The sequence below is a fragment of the Rhinoderma darwinii genome, unplaced genomic scaffold, assembly GCF_050947455.1.
Source record: "Rhinoderma darwinii isolate aRhiDar2 unplaced genomic scaffold, aRhiDar2.hap1 Scaffold_548, whole genome shotgun sequence".
Classification (NCBI taxonomy): Eukaryota; Metazoa; Chordata; class Amphibia; order Anura; family Rhinodermatidae; genus Rhinoderma; species Rhinoderma darwinii.
This window is the reverse complement of record NW_027464098.1, coordinates 218,550-240,688: the sequence shown is the minus strand read 5'-3', so window position 1 is coordinate 240,688 and position 22,139 is coordinate 218,550. Positions and strand designations below refer to the sequence as shown.

At 47.7% G+C, this 22,139-nt stretch overlaps 15 non-coding genes across 15 annotated transcripts; all 15 read right to left on the bottom strand.

The window, feature by feature from the left end:
* Nucleotides 1–321: 321 nt before the first annotated feature.
* LOC142723246 (U2 spliceosomal RNA) lies at nt 322–512 on the bottom strand. Its single transcript, XR_012875462.1, has one exon. It is a non-coding gene; the product is annotated as a U2 spliceosomal RNA (small nuclear RNA).
* Nucleotides 513–1,792: 1,280 nt separating this feature from the next.
* On the bottom strand, nt 1,793–1,983 carry LOC142723234 (U2 spliceosomal RNA). The gene has a single exon (XR_012875450.1). It is a non-coding gene; the product is annotated as a U2 spliceosomal RNA (small nuclear RNA).
* Nucleotides 1,984–3,287: 1,304 nt separating this feature from the next.
* Nucleotides 3,288–3,478, bottom strand: LOC142723233 (U2 spliceosomal RNA). Its single transcript, XR_012875449.1, has one exon. It is a non-coding gene; the product is annotated as a U2 spliceosomal RNA (small nuclear RNA).
* Nucleotides 3,479–4,766: 1,288 nt separating this feature from the next.
* Nucleotides 4,767–4,957, bottom strand: LOC142723232 (U2 spliceosomal RNA). Its single transcript, XR_012875448.1, has one exon. It is a non-coding gene; the product is annotated as a U2 spliceosomal RNA (small nuclear RNA).
* Nucleotides 4,958–6,233: 1,276 nt separating this feature from the next.
* Nucleotides 6,234–6,424, bottom strand: LOC142723229 (U2 spliceosomal RNA). The gene has a single exon (XR_012875446.1). It is a non-coding gene; the product is annotated as a U2 spliceosomal RNA (small nuclear RNA).
* A 1,288-nt stretch (nt 6,425–7,712) lies between these two features.
* On the bottom strand, nt 7,713–7,903 carry LOC142723228 (U2 spliceosomal RNA). The gene has a single exon (XR_012875445.1). It is a non-coding gene; the product is annotated as a U2 spliceosomal RNA (small nuclear RNA).
* A 1,308-nt stretch (nt 7,904–9,211) lies between these two features.
* On the bottom strand, nt 9,212–9,402 carry LOC142723227 (U2 spliceosomal RNA). Its single transcript, XR_012875444.1, has one exon. It is a non-coding gene; the product is annotated as a U2 spliceosomal RNA (small nuclear RNA).
* A 1,288-nt stretch (nt 9,403–10,690) lies between these two features.
* LOC142723226 (U2 spliceosomal RNA) lies at nt 10,691–10,881 on the bottom strand. The gene has a single exon (XR_012875443.1). It is a non-coding gene; the product is annotated as a U2 spliceosomal RNA (small nuclear RNA).
* A 1,312-nt stretch (nt 10,882–12,193) lies between these two features.
* Nucleotides 12,194–12,384, bottom strand: LOC142723225 (U2 spliceosomal RNA). The gene has a single exon (XR_012875442.1). It is a non-coding gene; the product is annotated as a U2 spliceosomal RNA (small nuclear RNA).
* Nucleotides 12,385–13,680: 1,296 nt separating this feature from the next.
* On the bottom strand, nt 13,681–13,871 carry LOC142723223 (U2 spliceosomal RNA). Its single transcript, XR_012875439.1, has one exon. It is a non-coding gene; the product is annotated as a U2 spliceosomal RNA (small nuclear RNA).
* Nucleotides 13,872–15,175: 1,304 nt separating this feature from the next.
* LOC142723222 (U2 spliceosomal RNA) lies at nt 15,176–15,366 on the bottom strand. Its single transcript, XR_012875438.1, has one exon. It is a non-coding gene; the product is annotated as a U2 spliceosomal RNA (small nuclear RNA).
* A 1,288-nt stretch (nt 15,367–16,654) lies between these two features.
* LOC142723221 (U2 spliceosomal RNA) lies at nt 16,655–16,845 on the bottom strand. The gene has a single exon (XR_012875437.1). It is a non-coding gene; the product is annotated as a U2 spliceosomal RNA (small nuclear RNA).
* Nucleotides 16,846–18,153: 1,308 nt separating this feature from the next.
* On the bottom strand, nt 18,154–18,344 carry LOC142723220 (U2 spliceosomal RNA). Its single transcript, XR_012875436.1, has one exon. It is a non-coding gene; the product is annotated as a U2 spliceosomal RNA (small nuclear RNA).
* A 1,300-nt stretch (nt 18,345–19,644) lies between these two features.
* On the bottom strand, nt 19,645–19,835 carry LOC142723218 (U2 spliceosomal RNA). Its single transcript, XR_012875435.1, has one exon. It is a non-coding gene; the product is annotated as a U2 spliceosomal RNA (small nuclear RNA).
* Nucleotides 19,836–21,116: 1,281 nt separating this feature from the next.
* On the bottom strand, nt 21,117–21,307 carry LOC142723217 (U2 spliceosomal RNA). The gene has a single exon (XR_012875434.1). It is a non-coding gene; the product is annotated as a U2 spliceosomal RNA (small nuclear RNA).
* Nucleotides 21,308–22,139: the final 832 nt, after the last annotated feature.

Genomic DNA, 22,139 nt, shown 5'->3' with positions numbered 1-22,139 from the left:
TCAATCAATCAATCAATCAATCAGTGGCTGGCTCAGGTGCAGCTCTTTAACTTACCTAAAAGGGAGGGCGGAGAGAAGACAAGGAAGGTGAATGAGGTGTTCCAATGTGAAATGCCGGAAACACAGAAACACAGACGACACACAACAAGAGGTGGCAATCTATTCATTAATTGCATTTAATCAATGAGCTCATTATCACTCATGCATTGTCCAACAGGTGTTGAAATAATGGGATTAAAAGGGGAGATCCCTTCAGAAAGACAGAAACAATAGCAAAGACAAAAAACACTTTTGGAATCTGCTTTTAGTCAACACATAAGGAAAGGGTGCACCGGTCCTGGAAATACTGCAATACCAGGTCAATGCGTGGAGTGGACAGAGCAAGCTCTATTTCCATCTCCCTGTTCTAAAAATCCATTTAATATATGGTCCCCAGATAGGGGACGTATCAGATATTAAACTGATAAGAACAGATACTACACTTGATCTTAGCCAAAAGGCAGAGAAGCGATAACCCGAACGGGCCGCGCGTTGCCCGAGCCTGCCCGATACTGCTGTTTGCTGTTCAGCCCTTGCAGCGATTCAGCCTACTTCTAGGCAATTCCATGGGGCCCTGCAGGCTCACACACTCACAGCTACACGGGAGGTGAATAAAGGCCGGAGAGGAAGCCAGACAGGATTTGCTTCTTTTGCTTGCACCACAATGCAGTGCTGAAAGAGGAGGAATCTACATAAAAACGCCTTCCTGGCAACGCCCAAATGCCCTGCTGCCATGCAGATAAACACTGGCAGCGGCAGCAAGTGCATGCCCACAGCCACCCCTTGTTCCTTCACACCTTGTATCAGCTGTAATCCAGTCCAGTCCAGTGCTGCCTGCTGAGCAGCACTGACCAACACTGCCTGGGCCCAGGCTTTTATCTCTGAGGCCCCATTATGATGTCAGAAAGCTGGCTCTGGAATCCTGAGGGCTCCACTATGACACGTGCAAAGTTCCGTCTGAACTTTATATAAGACGGTGAGGCTCAGTCAGTCACTCAGTGTTGCCTGAGAGGGCAACACTGCAACAGCCGGCCGCCAGGCTGTCTTTTTTTTGCACAGCTAGTTGCCTCCAGGAGGCCACAAGAGGGAGACAAGGGACTGCAAAATGGAAAATAGGCATCCACCAACTTTACAGACAACTTCTCCTTGCTCCTACAACCTCCATCCTTGCACAGTTTGTTATTCTTCTAGGTAACATAGTAACAAATCCAAATTGCTGCTCTCTTTGTAGGCAAGCAAGGCTTTGTTGCAACTGCAATTCTTACTTCTTCTTGAAATGTAGGGACGACAGTACATTCCATCACATCCATCTAGTGTACACAGGTAGGTCCATTGTGGCGGGCAGGCGAGCGGGCGGGCTGCTTTATTGGCTGTTTGCTGTTCCCCTACTCCACTCCACTATTTGACTGTTGTGCTGCAATCAATCAATCAATCAATCAATCAATCAATCAATCAATCAATCAGTGGCTGGCTCAGGTGCAACTTACCTAAAAGGGAGGGCGGAGAGAAGACAAGGAAGGTGAATGAGGTGTTCCAATGTGAAATGCCGGAAACACAGAAACACAGACGACACACAACAAGAGGTGGCAATCTATTCATTAATTGCATTTAATCAATGAGCTCATTATCACTCATGCATTGTCCAACAGGTGTTGAAATAATGGGATTAAAAGGGGAGATCCCTTCAGAAAGACAGAAACAATAGCAAAGACAAAAAACACTTTTGGAATCTGCTTTTAGTCAACACATAAGGAAAGGGTGCACCGGTCCTGGAAATACTGCAATACCAGGTCAATGCGTGGAGTGGACAGAGCAAGCTCTATTTCCATCTCCCTGTTCTAAAAATCCATTTAATATATGGTCCCCAGATAGGGGACGTATCAGATATTAAACTGATAAGAACAGATACTACACTTGATCTTAGCCAAAAGGCCGAGAAGCGATAACCCGAACGGGCCGCGCGTTGCCCGAGCCTGCCCGATACTGCTGTTCAGCCCTTGCAGCGATTCAGCCTACTTCTAGGCAATTCCATGGGGCCCTGCAGGCTCACACACTCACAGCTACACGGGAGGTGAATAAAGGCCGGAGAGGAAGCCAGACAGGATTTGCTTCTTTTGCTTGCACCACAATGCAGTGCTGAAAGAGGAGGAATCTACATAAAAACGCCTTCCTGGCAACGCCCAAATGCCCTGCTGCCATGCAGATAAACACTGGCAGCGGCAGCAAGTGCATGCCCACAGCCACCCCTTGTTCCTTCACACCTTGTATCAGCTGTAATCCAGTCCAGTCCAGTGCTGCCTGCTGAGCAGCACTGACCAACACTGCCTGGGCCCAGGCTTTTATCTCTGAGGCCCCATTATGATGTCAGAAAGCTGGCTCTGGAATCCTGAGGGCTCCACTATGACACGTGCAAAGTTCCGTCTGAACTTTATATAAGACGGTGAGGCTCAGTCAGTCACTCAGTGTTGCCTGAGAGGGCAACACTGCAACAGCCGGCCGCCAGGCTGTCTTTTTTTTGCACAGCTAGTTGCCTCCAGGAGGCCACAAGAGGGAGACAAGGGACTGCAAAATGGAAAATAGGCATCCACCAACTTTACAGACAACTTCTCCTTGCTCCTACAACCTCCATCCTTGCACAGTTTGTTATTCTTCTAGGTAACATAGTAACAAATCCAAATTGCTGCTCTCTTTGTAGGCAAGCAAGGCTTTGTTGCAACTGCAATTCTTACTTCTTCTTGAAATGTAGGGACGACAGTACATTCCATCACATCCATCTAGTGTACACAGGTAGGTCCATTGTGGCGGGCAGGCGAGCGGGCGGGCTGCTTTATTGGCTGTTTGCTGTTCCCCTACTCCACTCCACTATTTGACTGTTGTGCTGCATCAATCAATCAATCAATCAATCAATCAATCAATCAATCAATCAATCAATCAATCAATCAATCAATCAGTGGCTGGCTCAGGTGCAGCTCTTTAACTTACCTAAAAGGGAGGGCGGAGAGAAGACAAGGAAGGTGAATGAGGTGTTCCAATGTGAAATGCCGGAAACACAGAAACACAGACGACACACAACAAGAGGTGGCAATCTATTCATTAATTGCATTTAATCAATGAGCTCATTATCACTCATGCATTGTCCAACAGGTGTTGAAATAATGGGATTAAAAGGGGAGATCCCTTCAGAAAGACAGAAACAATAGCAAAGACAAAAAACACTTTTGGAATCTGCTTTTAGTCAACACATAAGGAAAGGGTGCACCGGTCCTGGAAATACTGCAATACCAGGTCAATGCGTGGAGTGGACAGAGCAAGCTCTATTTCCATCTCCCTGTTCTAAAAATCCATTTAATATATGGTCCCCAGATAGGGGACGTATCAGATATTAAACTGATAAGAACAGATACTACACTTGATCTTAGCCAAAAGGCCGAGAAGCGATAACCCGAACGGGCCGCGCGTTGCCCGAGCCTGCCCGATACTGCTGTTCAGCCCTTGCAGCGATTCAGCCTACTTCTAGGCAATTCCATGGGGCCCTGCAGGCTCACACACTCACAGCTACACGGGAGGTGAATAAAGGCCGGAGAGGAAGCCAGACAGGATTTGCTTCTTTTGCTTGCACCACAATGCAGTGCTGAAAGAGGAGGAATCTACATAAAAACGCCTTCCTGGCAACGCCCAAATGCCCTGCTGCCATGCAGATAAACACTGGCAGCGGCAGCAAGTGCATGCCCACAGCCACCCCTTGTTCCTTCACACCTTGTATCAGCTGTAATCCAGTCCAGTCCAGTGCTGCCTGCTGAGCAGCACTGACCAACACTGCCTGGGCCCAGGCTTTTATCTCTGAGGCCCCATTATGATGTCAGAAAGCTGGCTCTGGAATCCTGAGGGCTCCACTATGACACGTGCAAAGTTCCGTCTGAACTTTATATAAGACGGTGAGGCTCAGTCAGTCACTCAGTGTTGCCTGAGAGGGCAACACTGCAACAGCCGGCCGCCAGGCTGTCTTTTTTTTGCACAGCTAGTTGCCTCCAGGAGGCCACAAGAGGGAGACAAGGGACTGCAAAATGGAAAATAGGCATCCACCAACTTTACAGACAACTTCTCCTTGCTCCTACAACCTCCATCCTTGCACAGTTTGTTATTCTTCTAGGTAACATAGTAACAAATCCAAATTGCTGCTCTCTTTGTAGGCAAGCAAGGCTTTGTTGCAACTGCAATTCTTACTTCTTCTTGAAATGTAGGGACGACAGTACATTCCATCACATCCATCTAGTGTACACAGGTAGGTCCATTGTGGCGGGCAGGCGAGCGGGCGGGCTGCTTTATTGGCTGTTTGCTGTTCCCCTACTCCACTCCACTATTTGACTGTTGTGCTGCATCAATCAATCAATCAATCAATCAATCAATCAATCAATCAATCAATCAATCAGTGGCTGGCTCAGGTGCAGCTCTTTAACTTACCTAAAAGGGAGGGCGGAGAGAAGACAAGGAAGGTGAATGAGGTGTTCCAATGTGAAATGCCGGAAACACAGAAACACAGACGACACACAACAAGAGGTGGCAATCTATTCATTAATTGCATTTAATCAATGAGCTCATTATCACTCATGCATTGTCCAACAGGTGTTGAAATAATGGGATTAAAAGGGGAGATCCCTTCAGAAAGACAGAAACAATAGCAAAGACAAAAAACACTTTTGGAATCTGCTTTTAGTCAACACATAAGGAAAGGGTGCACCGGTCCTGGAAATACTGCAATACCAGGTCAATGCGTGGAGTGGACAGAGCAAGCTCTATTTCCATCTCCCTGTTCTAAAAATCCATTTAATATATGGTCCCCAGATAGGGGACGTATCAGATATTAAACTGATAAGAACAGATACTACACTTGATCTTAGCCAAAAGGCCGAGAAGCGATAACCCGAACGGGCCGCGCGTTGCCCGAGCCTGCCCGATACTGCTGTTCAGCCCTTGCAGCGATTCAGCCTACTTCTAGGCAATTCCATGGGGCCCTGCAGGCTCACACACTCACAGCTACACGGGAGGTGAATAAAGGCCGGAGAGGAAGCCAGACAGGATTTGCTTCTTTTGCTTGCACCACAATGCAGTGCTGAAAGAGGAGGAATCTACATAAAAACGCCTTCCTGACAACGCCCAAATGCCCTGCTGCCATGCAGATAAACACTGGCAGCGGCAGCAAGTGCATGCCCACAGCCACCCCTTGTTCCTTCACACCTTGTATCAGCTGTAATCCAGTCCAGTCCAGTGCTGCCTGCTGAGCAGCACTGACCAACACTGCCTGGGCCCAGGCTTTTATCTCTGAGGCCCCATTATGATGTCAGAAAGCTGGCTCTGGAATCCTGAGGGCTCCACTATGACACGTGCAAAGTTCCGTCTGAACTTTATATAAGACGGTGAGGCTCAGTCAGTCACTCAGTGTTGCCTGAGAGGGCAACACTGCAACAGCCGGCCGCCAGGCTGTCTTTTTTTTGCACAGCTAGTTGCCTCCAGGAGGCCACAAGAGGGAGACAAGGGACTGCAAAATGGAAAATAGGCATCCACCAACTTTACAGACAACTTCTCCTTGCTCCTACAACCTCCATCCTTGCACAGTTTGTTATTCTTCTAGGTAACATAGTAACAAATCCAAATTGCTGCTCTCTTTGTAGGCAAGCAAGGCTTTGTTGCAACTGCAATTCTTACTTCTTCTTGAAATGTAGGGACGACAGTACATTCCATCACATCCATCTAGTGTACACAGGTAGGTCCATTGTGGCGGGCAGGCGAGCGGGCGGGCTGCTTTATTGGCTGTTTGCTGTTCCCCTACTCCACTCCACTATTTGACTGTTGTGCTGCATCAATCAATCAATCAATCAATCAATCAATCAATCAATCAGTGGCTGGCTCAGGTGCAGCTCTTTAACTTACCTAAAAGGGAGGGCGGAGAGAAGACAAGGAAGGTGAATGAGGTGTTCCAATGTGAAATGCCGGAAACACAGAAACACAGACGACACACAACAAGAGGTGGCAATCTATTCATTAATTGCATTTAATCAATGAGCTCATTATCACTCATGCATTGTCCAACAGGTGTTGAAATAATGGGATTAAAAGGGGAGATCCCTTCAGAAAGACAGAAACAATAGCAAAGACAAAAAACACTTTTGGAATCTGCTTTTAGTCAACACATAAGGAAAGGGTGCACCGGTCCTGGAAATACTGCAATACCAGGTCAATGCGTGGAGTGGACAGAGCAAGCTCTATTTCCATCTCCCTGTTCTAAAAATCCATTTAATATATGGTCCCCAGATAGGGGACGTATCAGATATTAAACTGATAAGAACAGATACTACACTTGATCTTAGCCAAAAGGCCGAGAAGCGATAACCCGAACGGGCCGCGCGTTGCCCGAGCCTGCCCGATACTGCTGTTCAGCCCTTGCAGCGATTCAGCCTACTTCTAGGCAATTCCATGGGGCCCTGCAGGCTCACACACTCACAGCTACACGGGAGGTGAATAAAGGCCGGAGAGGAAGCCAGACAGGATTTGCTTCTTTTGCTTGCACCACAATGCAGTGCTGAAAGAGGAGGAATCTACATAAAAACGCCTTCCTGGCAACGCCCAAATGCCCTGCTGCCATGCAGATAAACACTGGCAGCGGCAGCAAGTGCATGCCCACAGCCACCCCTTGTTCCTTCACACCTTGTATCAGCTGTAATCCAGTCCAGTCCAGTGCTGCCTGCTGAGCAGCACTGACCAACACTGCCTGGGCCCAGGCTTTTATCTCTGAGGCCCCATTATGATGTCAGAAAGCTGGCTCTGGAATCCTGAGGGCTCCACTATGACACGTGCAAAGTTCCGTCTGAACTTTATATAAGACGGTGAGGCTCAGTCAGTCACTCAGTGTTGCCTGAGAGGGCAACACTGCAACAGCCGGCCGCCAGGCTGTCTTTTTTTTGCACAGCTAGTTGCCTCCAGGAGGCCACAAGAGGGAGACAAGGGACTGCAAAATGGAAAATAGGCATCCACCAACTTTACAGACAACTTCTCCTTGCTCCTACAACCTCCATCCTTGCACAGTTTGTTATTCTTCTAGGTAACATAGTAACAAATCCAAATTGCTGCTCTCTTTGTAGGCAAGCAAGGCTTTGTTGCAACTGCAATTCTTACTTCTTCTTGAAATGTAGGGACGACAGTACATTCCATCACATCCATCTAGTGTACACAGGTAGGTCCATTGTGGCGGGCAGGCGAGCGGGCGGGCTGCTTTATTGGCTGTTTGCTGTTCCCCTACTCCACTCCACTATTTGACTGTTGTGCTGCATCAATCAATCAATCAATCAATCAATCAATCAATCAATCAATCAATCAATCAGTGGCTGGCTCAGGTGCAGCTCTTTAACTTACCTAAAAGGGAGGGCGGAGAGAAGACAAGGAAGGTGAATGAGGTGTTCCAATGTGAAATGCCGGAAACACAGAAACACAGACGACACACAACAAGAGGTGGCAATCTATTCATTAATTGCATTTAATCAATGAGCTCATTATCACTCATGCATTGTCCAACAGGTGTTGAAATAATGGGATTAAAAGGGGAGATCCCTTCAGAAAGACAGAAACAATAGCAAAGACAAAAAACACTTTTGGAATCTGCTTTTAGTCAACACATAAGGAAAGGGTGCACCGGTCCTGGAAATACTGCAATACCAGGTCAATGCGTGGAGTGGACAGAGCAAGCTCTATTTCCATCTCCCTGTTCTAAAAATCCATTTAATATATGGTCCCCAGATAGGGGACGTATCAGATATTAAACTGATAAGAACAGATACTACACTTGATCTTAGCCAAAAGGCCGAGAAGCGATAACCCGAACGGGCCGCGCGTTGCCCGAGCCTGCCCGATACTGCTGTTCAGCCCTTGCAGCGATTCAGCCTACTTCTAGGCAATTCCATGGGGCCCTGCAGGCTCACACACTCACAGCTACACGGGAGGTGAATAAAGGCCGGAGAGGAAGCCAGACAGGATTTGCTTCTTTTGCTTGCACCACAATGCAGTGCTGAAAGAGGAGGAATCTACATAAAAACGCCTTCCTGGCAACGCCCAAATGCCCTGCTGCCATGCAGATAAACACTGGCAGCGGCAGCAAGTGCATGCCCACAGCCACCCCTTGTTCCTTCACACCTTGTATCAGCTGTAATCCAGTCCAGTCCAGTGCTGCCTGCTGAGCAGCACTGACCAACACTGCCTGGGCCCAGGCTTTTATCTCTGAGGCCCCATTATGATGTCAGAAAGCTGGCTCTGGAATCCTGAGGGCTCCACTATGACACGTGCAAAGTTCCGTCTGAACTTTATATAAGACGGTGAGGCTCAGTCAGTCACTCAGTGTTGCCTGAGAGGGCAACACTGCAACAGCCGGCCGCCAGGCTGTCTTTTTTTTGCACAGCTAGTTGCCTCCAGGAGGCCACAAGAGGGAGACAAGGGACTGCAAAATGGAAAATAGGCATCCACCAACTTTACAGACAACTTCTCCTTGCTCCTACAACCTCCATCCTTGCACAGTTTGTTATTCTTCTAGGTAACATAGTAACAAATCCAAATTGCTGCTCTCTTTGTAGGCAAGCAAGGCTTTGTTGCAACTGCAATTCTTACTTCTTCTTGAAATGTAGGGACGACAGTACATTCCATCACATCCATCTAGTGTACACAGGTAGGTCCATTGTGGCGGGCAGGCGAGCGGGCGGGCTGCTTTATTGGCTGTTTGCTGTTCCCCTACTCCACTCCACTATTTGACTGTTGTGCTGCATCAATCAATCAATCAATCAATCAATCAATCAATCAATCAATCAATCAATCAATCAATCAATCAATCAATCAGTGGCTGGCTCAGGTGCAGCTCTTTAACTTACCTAAAAGGGAGGGCGGAGAGAAGACAAGGAAGGTGAATGAGGTGTTCCAATGTGAAATGCCGGAAACACAGAAACACAGACGACACACAACAAGAGGTGGCAATCTATTCATTAATTGCATTTAATCAATGAGCTCATTATCACTCATGCATTGTCCAACAGGTGTTGAAATAATGGGATTAAAAGGGGAGATCCCTTCAGAAAGACAGAAACAATAGCAAAGACAAAAAACACTTTTGGAATCTGCTTTTAGTCAACACATAAGGAAAGGGTGCACCGGTCCTGGAAATACTGCAATACCAGGTCAATGCGTGGAGTGGACAGAGCAAGCTCTATTTCCATCTCCCTGTTCTAAAAATCCATTTAATATATGGTCCCCAGATAGGGGACGTATCAGATATTAAACTGATAAGAACAGATACTACACTTGATCTTAGCCAAAAGGCCGAGAAGCGATAACCCGAACGGGCCGCGCGTTGCCCGAGCCTGCCCGATACTGCTGTTCAGCCCTTGCAGCGATTCAGCCTACTTCTAGGCAATTCCATGGGGCCCTGCAGGCTCACACACTCACAGCTACACGGGAGGTGAATAAAGGCCGGAGAGGAAGCCAGACAGGATTTGCTTCTTTTGCTTGCACCACAATGCAGTGCTGAAAGAGGAGGAATCTACATAAAAACGCCTTCCTGGCAACGCCCAAATGCCCTGCTGCCATGCAGATAAACACTGGCAGCGGCAGCAAGTGCATGCCCACAGCCACCCCTTGTTCCTTCACACCTTGTATCAGCTGTAATCCAGTCCAGTCCAGTGCTGCCTGCTGAGCAGCACTGACCAACACTGCCTGGGCCCAGGCTTTTATCTCTGAGGCCCCATTATGATGTCAGAAAGCTGGCTCTGGAATCCTGAGGGCTCCACTATGACACGTGCAAAGTTCCGTCTGAACTTTATATAAGACGGTGAGGCTCAGTCAGTCACTCAGTGTTGCCTGAGAGGGCAACACTGCAACAGCCGGCCGCCAGGCTGTCTTTTTTTTGCACAGCTAGTTGCCTCCAGGAGGCCACAAGAGGGAGACAAGGGACTGCAAAATGGAAAATAGGCATCCACCAACTTTACAGACAACTTCTCCTTGCTCCTACAACCTCCATCCTTGCACAGTTTGTTATTCTTCTAGGTAACATAGTAACAAATCCAAATTGCTGCTCTCTTTGTAGGCAAGCAAGGCTTTGTTGCAACTGCAATTCTTACTTCTTCTTGAAATGTAGGGACGACAGTACATTCCATCACATCCATCTAGTGTACACAGGTAGGTCCATTGTGGCGGGCAGGCGAGCGGGCGGGCTGCTTTATTGGCTGTTTGCTGTTCCCCTACTCCACTCCACTATTTGACTGTTGTGCTGCATCAATCAATCAATCAATCAATCAATCAATCAATCAATCAATCAATCAATCAGTGGCTGGCTCAGGTGCAGCTCTTTAACTTACCTAAAAGGGAGGGCGGAGAGAAGACAAGGAAGGTGAATGAGGTGTTCCAATGTGAAATGCCGGAAACACAGAAACACAGACGACACACAACAAGAGGTGGCAATCTATTCATTAATTGCATTTAATCAATGAGCTCATTATCACTCATGCATTGTCCAACAGGTGTTGAAATAATGGGATTAAAAGGGGAGATCCCTTCAGAAAGACAGAAACAATAGCAAAGACAAAAAACACTTTTGGAATCTGCTTTTAGTCAACACATAAGGAAAGGGTGCACCGGTCCTGGAAATACTGCAATACCAGGTCAATGCGTGGAGTGGACAGAGCAAGCTCTATTTCCATCTCCCTGTTCTAAAAATCCATTTAATATATGGTCCCCAGATAGGGGACGTATCAGATATTAAACTGATAAGAACAGATACTACACTTGATCTTAGCCAAAAGGCCGAGAAGCGATAACCCGAACGGGCCGCGCGTTGCCCGAGCCTGCCCGATACTGCTGTTCAGCCCTTGCAGCGATTCAGCCTACTTCTAGGCAATTCCATGGGGCCCTGCAGGCTCACACACTCACAGCTACACGGGAGGTGAATAAAGGCCGGAGAGGAAGCCAGACAGGATTTGCTTCTTTTGCTTGCACCACAATGCAGTGCTGAAAGAGGAGGAATCTACATAAAAACGCCTTCCTGGCAACGCCCAAATGCCCTGCTGCCATGCAGATAAACACTGGCAGCGGCAGCAAGTGCATGCCCACAGCCACCCCTTGTTCCTTCACACCTTGTATCAGCTGTAATCCAGTCCAGTCCAGTGCTGCCTGCTGAGCAGCACTGACCAACACTGCCTGGGCCCAGGCTTTTATCTCTGAGGCCCCATTATGATGTCAGAAAGCTGGCTCTGGAATCCTGAGGGCTCCACTATGACACGTGCAAAGTTCCGTCTGAACTTTATATAAGACGGTGAGGCTCAGTCAGTCACTCAGTGTTGCCTGAGAGGGCAACACTGCAACAGCCGGCCGCCAGGCTGTCTTTTTTTTGCACAGCTAGTTGCCTCCAGGAGGCCACAAGAGGGAGACAAGGGACTGCAAAATGGAAAATAGGCATCCACCAACTTTACAGACAACTTCTCCTTGCTCCTACAACCTCCATCCTTGCACAGTTTGTTATTCTTCTAGGTAACATAGTAACAAATCCAAATTGCTGCTCTCTTTGTAGGCAAGCAAGGCTTTGTTGCAACTGCAATTCTTACTTCTTCTTGAAATGTAGGGACGACAGTACATTCCATCACATCCATCTAGTGTACACAGGTAGGTCCATTGTGGCGGGCAGGCGAGCGGGCGGGCTGCTTTATTGGCTGTTTGCTGTTCCCCTACTCCACTCCACTATTTGACTGTTGTGCTGCATCAATCAATCAATCAATCAATCAATCAATCAATCAATCAATCAATCAATCAATCAATCAATCAATCAATCAATCAGTGGCTGGCTCAGGTGCAGCTCTTTAACTTACCTAAAAGGGAGGGCGGAGAGAAGACAAGGAAGGTGAATGAGGTGTTCCAATGTGAAATGCCGGAAACACAGAAACACAGACGACACACAACAAGAGGTGGCAATCTATTCATTAATTGCATTTAATCAATGAGCTCATTATCACTCATGCATTGTCCAACAGGTGTTGAAATAATGGGATTAAAAGGGGAGATCCCTTCAGAAAGACAGAAACAATAGCAAAGACAAAAAACACTTTTGGAATCTGCTTTTAGTCAACACATAAGGAAAGGGTGCACCGGTCCTGGAAATACTGCAATACCAGGTCAATGCGTGGAGTGGACAGAGCAAGCTCTATTTCCATCTCCCTGTTCTAAAAATCCATTTAATATATGGTCCCCAGATAGGGGACGTATCAGATATTAAACTGATAAGAACAGATACTACACTTGATCTTAGCCAAAAGGCCGAGAAGCGATAACCCGAACGGGCCGCGCGTTGCCCGAGCCTGCCCGATACTGCTGTTCAGCCCTTGCAGCGATTCAGCCTACTTCTAGGCAATTCCATGGGGCCCTGCAGGCTCACACACTCACAGCTACACGGGAGGTGAATAAAGGCCGGAGAGGAAGCCAGACAGGATTTGCTTCTTTTGCTTGCACCACAATGCAGTGCTGAAAGAGGAGGAATCTACATAAAAACGCCTTCCTGGCAACGCCCAAATGCCCTGCTGCCATGCAGATAAACACTGGCAGCGGCAGCAAGTGCATGCCCACAGCCACCCCTTGTTCCTTCACACCTTGTATCAGCTGTAATCCAGTCCAGTCCAGTGCTGCCTGCTGAGCAGCACTGACCAACACTGCCTGGGCCCAGGCTTTTATCTCTGAGGCCCCATTATGATGTCAGAAAGCTGGCTCTGGAATCCTGAGGGCTCCACTATGACACGTGCAAAGTTCCGTCTGAACTTTATATAAGACGGTGAGGCTCAGTCAGTCACTCAGTGTTGCCTGAGAGGGCAACACTGCAACAGCCGGCCGCCAGGCTGTCTTTTTTTTGCACAGCTAGTTGCCTCCAGGAGGCCACAAGAGGGAGACAAGGGACTGCAAAATGGAAAATAGGCATCCACCAACTTTACAGACAACTTCTCCTTGCTCCTACAACCTCCATCCTTGCACAGTTTGTTATTCTTCTAGGTAACATAGTAACAAATCCAAATTGCTGCTCTCTTTGTAGGCAAGCAAGGCTTTGTTGCAACTGCAATTCTTACTTCTTCTTGAAATGTAGGGACGACAGTACATTCCATCACATCCATCTAGTGTACACAGGTAGGTCCATTGTGGCGGGCAGGCGAGCGGGCGGGCTGCTTTATTGGCTGTTTGCTGTTCCCCTACTCCACTCCACTATTTGACTGTTGTGCTGCATCAATCAATCAATCAATCAATCAATCAATCAATCAATCAATCAATCAATCAATCAATCAGTGGCTGGCTCAGGTGCAGCTCTTTAACTTACCTAAAAGGGAGGGCGGAGAGAAGACAAGGAAGGTGAATGAGGTGTTCCAATGTGAAATGCCGGAAACACAGAAACACAGACGACACACAACAAGAGGTGGCAATCTATTCATTAATTGCATTTAATCAATGAGCTCATTATCACTCATGCATTGTCCAACAGGTGTTGAAATAATGGGATTAAAAGGGGAGATCCCTTCAGAAAGACAGAAACAATAGCAAAGACAAAAAACACTTTTGGAATCTGCTTTTAGTCAACACATAAGGAAAGGGTGCACCGGTCCTGGAAATACTGCAATACCAGGTCAATGCGTGGAGTGGACAGAGCAAGCTCTATTTCCATCTCCCTGTTCTAAAAATCCATTTAATATATGGTCCCCAGATAGGGGACGTATCAGATATTAAACTGATAAGAACAGATACTACACTTGATCTTAGCCAAAAGGCCGAGAAGCGATAACCCGAACGGGCCGCGCGTTGCCCGAGCCTGCCCGATACTGCTGTTCAGCCCTTGCAGCGATTCAGCCTACTTCTAGGCAATTCCATGGGGCCCTGCAGGCTCACACACTCACAGCTACACGGGAGGTGAATAAAGGCCGGAGAGGAAGCCAGACAGGATTTGCTTCTTTTGCTTGCACCACAATGCAGTGCTGAAAGAGGAGGAATCTACATAAAAACGCCTTCCTGGCAACGCCCAAATGCCCTGCTGCCATGCAGATAAACACTGGCAGCGGCAGCAAGTGCATGCCCACAGCCACCCCTTGTTCCTTCACACCTTGTATCAGCTGTAATCCAGTCCAGTCCAGTGCTGCCTGCTGAGCAGCACTGACCAACACTGCCTGGGCCCAGGCTTTTATCTCTGAGGCCCCATTATGATGTCAGAAAGCTGGCTCTGGAATCCTGAGGGCTCCACTATGACACGTGCAAAGTTCCGTCTGAACTTTATATAAGACGGTGAGGCTCAGTCAGTCACTCAGTGTTGCCTGAGAGGGCAACACTGCAACAGCCGGCCGCCAGGCTGTCTTTTTTTTGCACAGCTAGTTGCCTCCAGGAGGCCACAAGAGGGAGACAAGGGACTGCAAAATGGAAAATAGGCATCCACCAACTTTACAGACAACTTCTCCTTGCTCCTACAACCTCCATCCTTGCACAGTTTGTTATTCTTCTAGGTAACATAGTAACAAATCCAAATTGCTGCTCTCTTTGTAGGCAAGCAAGGCTTTGTTGCAACTGCAATTCTTACTTCTTCTTGAAATGTAGGGACGACAGTACATTCCATCACATCCATCTAGTGTACACAGGTAGGTCCATTGTGGCGGGCAGGCGAGCGGGCGGGCTGCTTTATTGGCTGTTTGCTGTTCCCCTACTCCACTCCACTATTTGACTGTTGTGCTGCATCAATCAATCAATCAATCAATCAATCAATCAATCAATCAATCAATCAATCAATCAATCAATCAATCAGTGGCTGGCTCAGGTGCAGCTCTTTAACTTACCTAAAAGGGAGGGCGGAGAGAAGACAAGGAAGGTGAATGAGGTGTTCCAATGTGAAATGCCGGAAACACAGAAACACAGACGACACACAACAAGAGGTGGCAATCTATTCATTAATTGCATTTAATCAATGAGCTCATTATCACTCATGCATTGTCCAACAGGTGTTGAAATAATGGGATTAAAAGGGGAGATCCCTTCAGAAAGACAGAAACAATAGCAAAGACAAAAAACACTTTTGGAATCTGCTTTTAGTCAACACATAAGGAAAGGGTGCACCGGTCCTGGAAATACTGCAATACCAGGTCAATGCGTGGAGTGGACAGAGCAAGCTCTATTTCCATCTCCCTGTTCTAAAAATCCATTTAATATATGGTCCCCAGATAGGGGACGTATCAGATATTAAACTGATAAGAACAGATACTACACTTGATCTTAGCCAAAAGGCCGAGAAGCGATAACCCGAACGGGCCGCGCGTTGCCCGAGCCTGCCCGATACTGCTGTTCAGCCCTTGCAGCGATTCAGCCTACTTCTAGGCAATTCCATGGGGCCCTGCAGGCTCACACACTCACAGCTACACGGGAGGTGAATAAAGGCCGGAGAGGAAGCCAGACAGGATTTGCTTCTTTTGCTTGCACCACAATGCAGTGCTGAAAGAGGAGGAATCTACATAAAAACGCCTTCCTGGCAACGCCCAAATGCCCTGCTGCCATGCAGATAAACACTGGCAGCGGCAGCAAGTGCATGCCCACAGCCACCCCTTGTTCCTTCACACCTTGTATCAGCTGTAATCCAGTCCAGTCCAGTGCTGCCTGCTGAGCAGCACTGACCAACACTGCCTGGGCCCAGGCTTTTATCTCTGAGGCCCCATTATGATGTCAGAAAGCTGGCTCTGGAATCCTGAGGGCTCCACTATGACACGTGCAAAGTTCCGTCTGAACTTTATATAAGACGGTGAGGCTCAGTCAGTCACTCAGTGTTGCCTGAGAGGGCAACACTGCAACAGCCGGCCGCCAGGCTGTCTTTTTTTTGCACAGCTAGTTGCCTCCAGGAGGCCACAAGAGGGAGACAAGGGACTGCAAAATGGAAAATAGGCATCCACCAACTTTACAGACAACTTCTCCTTGCTCCTACAACCTCCATCCTTGCACAGTTTGTTATTCTTCTAGGTAACATAGTAACAAATCCAAATTGCTGCTCTCTTTGTAGGCAAGCAAGGCTTTGTTGCAACTGCAATTCTTACTTCTTCTTGAAATGTAGGGACGACAGTACATTCCATCACATCCATCTAGTGTACACAGGTAGGTCCATTGTGGCGGGCAGGCGAGCGGGCGGGCTGCTTTATTGGCTGTTTGCTGTTCCCCTACTCCACTCCACTATTTGACTGTTGTGCTGCATCAATCAATCAATCAATCAATCAATCAATCAATCAATCAATCAATCAATCAGTGGCTGGCTCAGGTGCAGCTCTTTAACTTACCTAAAAGGGAGGGCGGAGAGAAGACAAGGAAGGTGAATGAGGTGTTCCAATGTGAAATGCCGGAAACACAGAAACACAGACGACACACAACAAGAGGTGGCAATCTATTCATTAATTGCATTTAATCAATGAGCTCATTATCACTCATGCATTGTCCAACAGGTGTTGAAATAATGGGATTAAAAGGGGAGATCCCTTCAGAAAGACAGAAACAATAGCAAAGACAAAAAACACTTTTGGAATCTGCTTTTAGTCAACACATAAGGAAAGGGTGCACCGGTCCTGGAAATACTGCAATACCAGGTCAATGCGTGGAGTGGACAGAGCAAGCTCTATTTCCATCTCCCTGTTCTAAAAATCCATTTAATATATGGTCCCCAGATAGGGGACGTATCAGATATTAAACTGATAAGAACAGATACTACACTTGATCTTAGCCAAAAGGCCGAGAAGCGATAACCCGAACGGGCCGCGCGTTGCCCGAGCCTGCCCGATACTGCTGTTCAGCCCTTGCAGCGATTCAGCCTACTTCTAGGCAATTCCATGGGGCCCTGCAGGCTCACACACTCACAGCTACACGGGAGGTGAATAAAGGCCGGAGAGGAAGCCAGACAGGATTTGCTTCTTTTGCTTGCACCACAATGCAGTGCTGAAAGAGGAGGAATCTACATAAAAACGCCTTCCTGGCAACGCCCAAATGCCCTGCTGCCATGCAGATAAACACTGGCAGCGGCAGCAAGTGCATGCCCACAGCCACCCCTTGTTCCTTCACACCTTGTATCAGCTGTAATCCAGTCCAGTCCAGTGCTGCCTGCTGAGCAGCACTGACCAACACTGCCTGGGCCCAGGCTTTTATCTCTGAGGCCCCATTATGATGTCAGAAAGCTGGCTCTGGAATCCTGAGGGCTCCACTATGACACGTGCAAAGTTCCGTCTGAACTTTATATAAGACGGTGAGGCTCAGTCAGTCACTCAGTGTTGCCTGAGAGGGCAACACTGCAACAGCCGGCCGCCAGGCTGTCTTTTTTTTGCACAGCTAGTTGCCTCCAGGAGGCCACAAGAGGGAGACAAGGGACTGCAAAATGGAAAATAGGCATCCACCAACTTTACAGACAACTTCTCCTTGCTCCTACAACCTCCATCCTTGCACAGTTTGTTATTCTTCTAGGTAACATAGTAACAAATCCAAATTGCTGCTCTCTTTGTAGGCAAGCAAGGCTTTGTTGCAACTGCAATTCTTACTTCTTCTTGAAATGTAGGGACGACAGTACATTCCATCACATCCATCTAGTGTACACAGGTAGGTCCATTGTGGCGGGCAGGCGAGCGGGCGGGCTGCTTTATTGGCTGTTTGCTGTTCCCCTACTCCACTCCACTATTTGACTGTTGTGCTGCATCAATCAATCAATCAATCAATCAATCAATCAATCAATCAATCAATCAATCAATCAATCAATCAATCAATCAGTGGCTGGCTCAGGTGCAGCTCTTTAACTTAACTAAAAGGGAGGGCGGAGAGAAGACAAGGAAGGTGAATGAGGTGTTCCAATGTGAAATGCCGGAAACACAGAAACACAGACGACACACAACAAGAGGTGGCAATCTATTCATTAATTGCATTTAATCAATGAGCTCATTATCACTCATGCATTGTCCAACAGGTGTTGAAATAATGGGATTAAAAGGGGAGATCCCTTCAGAAAGACAGAAACAATAGCAAAGACAAAAAACACTTTTGGAATCTGCTTTTAGTCAACACATAAGGAAAGGGTGCACCGGTCCTGGAAATACTGCAATACCAGGTCAATGCGTGGAGTGGACAGAGCAAGCTCTATTTCCATCTCCCTGTTCTAAAAATCCATTTAATATATGGTCCCCAGATAGGGGACGTATCAGATATTAAACTGATAAGAACAGATACTACACTTGATCTTAGCCAAAAGGCCGAGAAGCGATAACCCGAACGGGCCGCGCGTTGCCCGAGCCTGCCCGATACTGCTGTTCAGCCCTTGCAGCGATTCAGCCTACTTCTAGGCAATTCCATGGGGCCCTGCAGGCTCACACACTCACAGCTACACGGGAGGTGAATAAAGGCCGGAGAGGAAGCCAGACAGGATTTGCTTCTTTTGCTTGCACCACAATGCAGTGCTGAAAGAGGAGGAATCTACATAAAAACGCCTTCCTGGCAACGCCCAAATGCCCTGCTGCCATGCAGATAAACACTGGCAGCGGCAGCAAGTGCATGCCCACAGCCACCCCTTGTTCCTTCACACCTTGTATCAGCTGTAATCCAGTCCAGTCCAGTGCTGCCTGCTGAGCAGCACTGACCAACACTGCCTGGGCCCAGGCTTTTATCTCTGAGGCCCCATTATGATGTCAGAAAGCTGGCTCTGGAATCCTGAGGGCTCCACTATGACACGTGCAAAGTTCCGTCTGAACTTTATATAAGACGGTGAGGCTGACGGTGAGGCTCAGTCAGTCACTCAGTGTTGCCTGAGAGGGCAACACTGCAACAGCCGGCCGCCAGGCTGTCTTTTTTTTGCACAGCTAGTTGCCTCCAGGAGGCCACAAGAGGGAGACAAGGGACTGCAAAATGGAAAATAGGCATCCACCAACTTTACAGACAACTTCTCCTTGCTCCTACAACCTCCATCCTTGCACAGTTTGTTATTCTTCTAGGTAACATAGTAACAAATCCAAATTGCTGCTCTCTTTGTAGGCAAGCAAGGCTTTGTTGCAACTGCAATTCTTACTTCTTCTTGAAATGTAGGGACGACAGTACATTCCATCACATCCATCTAGTGTACACAGGTAGGTCCATTGTGGCGGGCAGGCGAGCGGGCGGGCTGCTTTATTGGCTGTTTGCTGTTCCCCTACTCCACTCCACTATTTGACTGTTGTGCTGCATCAATCAATCAATCAATCAATCAATCAATCAATCAATCAATCAATCAATCAGTGGCTGGCTCAGGTGCAGCTCTTTAACTTACCTAAAAGGGAGGGCGGAGAGAAGACAAGGAAGGTGAATGAGGTGTTCCAATGTGAAATGCCGGAAACACAGAAACACAGACGACACACAACAAGAGGTGGCAATCTATTCATTAATTGCATTTAATCAATGAGCTCATTATCACTCATGCATTGTCCAACAGGTGTTGAAATAATGGGATTAAAAGGGGAGATCCCTTCAGAAAGACAGAAACAATAGCAAAGACAAAAAACACTTTTGGAATCTGCTTTTAGTCAACACATAAGGAAAGGGTGCACCGGTCCTGGAAATACTGCAATACCAGGTCAATGCGTGGAGTGGACAGAGCAAGCTCTATTTCCATCTCCCTGTTCTAAAAATCCATTTAATATATGGTCCCCAGATAGGGGACGTATCAGATATTAAACTGATAAGAACAGATACTACACTTGATCTTAGCCAAAAGGCCGAGAAGCGATAACCCGAACGGGCCGCGCGTTGCCCGAGCCTGCCCGATACTGCTGTTCAGCCCTTGCAGCGATTCAGCCTACTTCTAGGCAATTCCATGGGGCCCTGCAGGCTCACACACTCACAGCTACACGGGAGGTGAATAAAGGCCGGAGAGGAAGCCAGACAGGATTTGCTTCTTTTGCTTGCACCACAATGCAGTGCTGAAAGAGGAGGAATCTACATAAAAACGCCTTCCTGGCAACGCCCAAATGCCCTGCTGCCATGCAGATAAACACTGGCAGCGGCAGCAAGTGCATGCCCACAGCCACCCCTTGTTCCTTCACACCTTGTATCAGCTGTAATCCAGTCCAGTCCAGTGCTGCCTGCTGAGCAGCACTGACCAACACTGCCTGGGCCCAGGCTTTTATCTCTGAGGCCCCATTATGATGTCAGAAAGCTGGCTCTGGAATCCTGAGGGCTCCACTATGACACGTGCAAAGTTCCGTCTGAACTTTATATAAGACGGTGAGGCTCAGTCAGTCACTCAGTGTTGCCTGAGAGGGCAACACTGCAACAGCCGGCCGCCAGGCTGTCTTTTTTTTGCACAGCTAGTTGCCTCCAGGAGGCCACAAGAGGGAGACAAGGGACTGCAAAATGGAAAATAGGCATCCACCAACTTTACAGACAACTTCTCCTTGCTCCTACAACCTCCATCCTTGCACAGTTTGTTATTCTTCTAGGTAACATAGTAACAAATCCAAATTGCTGCTCTCTTTGTAGGCAAGCAAGGCTTTGTTTCAACTGCAATTCTTACTTCTTCTTGAAATGTAGGGACGACAGTACATTCCATCACATCCATCTAGTGTACACAGGTAGGTCCATTGTGGCGGGCAGGCGAGCGGGCGGGCTGCTTTATTGGCTGTTTGCTGTTCCCCTACTCCACTCCACTATTTGACTGTTGTGCTGCATCAATCAATCAATCAATCAATCAATCAATCAATCAATCAATCAAGTGGCTGGCTCAGGTGCAGCTCTTTAACTTACCTAAAAGGGAGGGCGGAGAGAAGACAAGGAAGGTGAATGAGGTGTTCCAATGTGAAATGCCGGAAACACAGAAACACAGACGACACACAACAAGAGGTGGCAATCTATTCATTAATTGCATTTAATCAATGAGCTCATTATCACTCATGCATTGTCCAACAGGTGTTGAAATAATGGGATTAAAAGGGGAGATCCCTTCAGAAAGACAGAAACAATAGCAAAGACAAAAAACACTTTTGGAATCTGCTTTTAGTCAACACATAAGGAAAGGGTGCACCGGTCCTGGAAATACTGCAATACCAGGTCAATGCGTGGAGTGGACAGAGCAAGCTCTATTTCCATCTCCCTGTTCTAAAAATCCATTTAATATATGGTCCCCAGATAGGGGACGTATCAGATATTAAACTGATAAGAACAGATACTACACTTGATCTTAGCCAAAAGGCCGAGAAGCGATAACCCGAACGGGCCGCGCGTTGCCCGAGCCTGCCCGATACTGCTGTTCAGCCCTTGCAGCGATTCAGCCTACTTCTAGGCAATTCCATGGGGCCCTGCAGGCTCACACACTCACAGCTACACGGGAGGTGAATAAAGGCCGGAGAGGAAGCCAGACAGGATTTGCTTCTTTTGCTTGCACCACAATGCAGTGCTGAAAGAGGAGGAATCTACATAAAAACGCCTTCCTGGCAACGCCCAAATGCCCTGCTGCCATGCAGATAAACACTGGCAGCGGCAGCAAGTGCATGCCCACAGCCACCCCTTGTTCCTTCACACCTTGTATCAGCTGTAATCCAGTCCAGTCCAGTGCTGCCTGCTGAGCAGCACTGACCAACACTGCCTGGGCCCAGGCTTTTATCTCTGAGGCCCCATTATGATGTCAGAAAGCTGGCTCTGGAATCCTGAGGGCTCCACTATGACACGTGCAAAGTTCCGTCTGAACTTTATATAAGACGGTGAGGCTCAGTCAGTCACTCAGTGTTGCCTGAGAGGGCAACACTGCAACAGCCGGCCGCCAGGCTGTCTTTTTTTTGCACAGCTAGTTGCCTCCAGGAGGCCACAAGAGGGAGACAAGGGACTGCAAAATGGAAAATAGGCATCCACCAACTTTACAGACAACTTCTCCTTGCTCCTACAACCTCCATCCTTGCACAGTTTGTTATTCTTCTAGGTAACATAGTAACAAATCCAAATTGCTGCTCTCTTTGTAGGCAAGCAAGGCTTTGTTTCAACTGCAATTCTTACTTCTTCTTGAAATGTAGGGACGACAGTACATTCCATCACATCCATCT